This window comes from Sceloporus undulatus, chromosome 6, assembly GCF_019175285.1.
Source record: "Sceloporus undulatus isolate JIND9_A2432 ecotype Alabama chromosome 6, SceUnd_v1.1, whole genome shotgun sequence".
In the NCBI taxonomy this organism is placed as follows: Eukaryota; Metazoa; Chordata; class Lepidosauria; order Squamata; family Phrynosomatidae; genus Sceloporus; species Sceloporus undulatus.
In genome coordinates this window covers 80,530,035-80,532,264 of record NC_056527.1, presented here as the reverse complement: position 1 = coordinate 80,532,264, position 2,230 = coordinate 80,530,035, and the positions used below count along the sequence as shown (strand labels likewise).

At 47.0% G+C, this 2,230-nt stretch overlaps 1 protein-coding gene across 2 annotated transcripts in view; it reads right to left on the bottom strand.

The window, feature by feature from the left end:
- The window catches only part of LIMD2 (LIM domain containing 2), a 25,308-nt gene extending 23,626 nt beyond the window's left edge, over window positions 1-1,682 (bottom strand). Inside the window, exon 1 of one of the 2 annotated variants that reach the window (XM_042473120.1) lies at window positions 1,490-1,682. The gene's annotated coding sequence lies outside the window, so the exon portion shown is untranslated. Of the gene's footprint in view, window positions 1-403; window positions 475-1,489 lie in introns of those variants that run through there. The other variant, XM_042473123.1, reaches the window with a different exon arrangement.
- Window positions 1,683-2,230: the final 548 nt, after the last annotated feature.

Genomic DNA, 2,230 nt, shown 5'->3' with positions numbered 1-2,230 from the left:
TGAAGCATGACCAAGAAACATGAATTTACATTTCTGTGCAGGGTGACCAAATGGGTCCTCCTTTTCCAAGACCTGCCCTCCAGTTCAATCTCCTGTCAAAGATGCAATCCTAAATGTCCTCCATCTGAAGCATGACCAAGAAACATGAATTTACATTTCTGTGCAGGGTGACCAAATGGGTCCTCCTTTTCCAAGACCTGCCCTCCAGTTCAATCTCCTGTCAAAGATGCAATCCTAAATGTCCTCCATCTGAAGCATGACCAAGAAACATGAATTTACATTTCTATGCAGGGTGACCAAATGGGTCCTCCTTTTCCAGGGCCTGCCCTCCATTTCAACCTCCTGTTAAAAGGAATTTCTAATTGTCCCCTAATCTGAGCATGACCAAAAAGCTTGAATTTACATTTATATGAAGGTTGGCCAGATGGATCCTCCTTTGTCCAGGATGCATCCTACATTTCAGGCTTGTGACCAAGAGGATTTCCTGAACATCCTCCATTCTGAGCATGGCCAATAAGCATGAATTTACATGTATATGGAGGGTGAGCAGATGGGTCCTCCTTCTTCAGGACTGGTCCTCCATTTCAACCTCCTCTCCAGGACGTTTTGGAATTCCTCCTAGACATAAGGTAGAAATGGAGGACATGTCTTGGAATAGGATCTGGTCACCCTGGGACATGAGGGCAAAGGGTCTGAAGAGAAGCCCATGGGGTTTCTTGGAGTGGATTCCAGGTTGTCTGTCTTCTTGGTCATGCTCCAAATGGAGGACGTTTTGAAATCCTATCCTAGACAGAAGGGTTGAAATGTAGGGCATGTCCTAGAAAAGTAGGACCCATCTGGTCACCCTGCATATAAACATATACCCATGTTTCTTGGACATGCTCCAAATGGAGGACGTTTTGTAATTCTATCCTGGACAAAAGGTTTGAAATGCAGGGCATGTCCTAGAAAAGGAGGACACCCTGCCTAGAAATGGCGTTCTTTGTCATGCTCAAAATGAGTGGCGTTTTGAAATCCTATCCTAGACAGAAGGGTTGAAATGTAGGGCGTGTCCTAGAAAAGGAGGACACTCTGCCCTTCTTGATGATGCTCAAAATGGAGGGCGTTTTGAAATCCTATCCTGGACAGGAGGGTTTAAATGTAGGGCGTGACCTACAAAAGGAGGACCCCCTGCCTAGGAATGCCATTCTTGGTGATGATGGAGGGCGTCGAGGGATGCCTCCTGGGCAGACGGTTTGAAATGGAGGCAGTGGAGAAGCGAGGGCCCCCTCCTCCTCCTCTTCTTCTTCTCTTTGGGGCCTGCCTTGGGCATGGGCAGTCTCCTGGGCCACCCCACATGCCCCTGCCCCAGAACCTGCCCCAGAAGAGGGCACACCCCTCTCTTCAAGAGGGCAAAAGGTCTCCAGAGGCTCCTCTGAGGAGGGAGCTCTGGAGGAGCCCCTTCCCAGCCAAAGGCGCCACTCGGAGGGTCCTCCACTCACTCACTCACCCGAGGGAGGGGTCCTTTGCCCCCAACAGGCCTCGGCCTCAGCTCTCGGCTCCCTCTTTTTCTCCCCCGCCAACGGCCCAAGGGAAGTGGGGAAGGGGCCGAGGAGAAAGCAGCAGCACCAGCAGCAGCAGCAGCAGCACACAAAGCCCGGCTCCTCTCTCTGCCCGCTCCTCTCGTCGCCTTCCTCCTCCTCCTCCTCCTCCTCGACGCCTCCGTCCTTTGTGTGAATGCGCGCGCAGCCCCCCTCAGCAGACCCTCCATTTTGTCCCCACTTTCCCTCCCTCTTTCTTTCCCTCCCTCTCTCTGTCCTCCTTTTCCAGGACAGGCCTCCCTCCTCTCCCTTTCAGCCTCCTCCTCCTCCTCCTCTATCTCTCCAAGAGGAATCCCCCTCCCCAAAAAATATCCCATTCTCACCAGGAGGAAGACAGATTTACAGTACAATCCTAGGAGTGTTGTTTTATTAGCCCCTTTTTAAAATTTGGTTGTTTTATTTTATTTTCATTTTTTTTATTTTTATTTATTTTTATTTTTATTTATTTTATATGTTATTTGTTTATTTGTTTTACATTTTATTTTTATTTTATTTATTTATTATTTTATTTTATATAATATGTTGACTGATTTAATCCCGCCTCGATCCGCAGGGAGAGGCGGGAAATAGAAATAAAATTGTATTATTATTATATTATTATTTATTTTATTTTTATTTTATTTACTTTATATTTTATTTTATTTTTATTA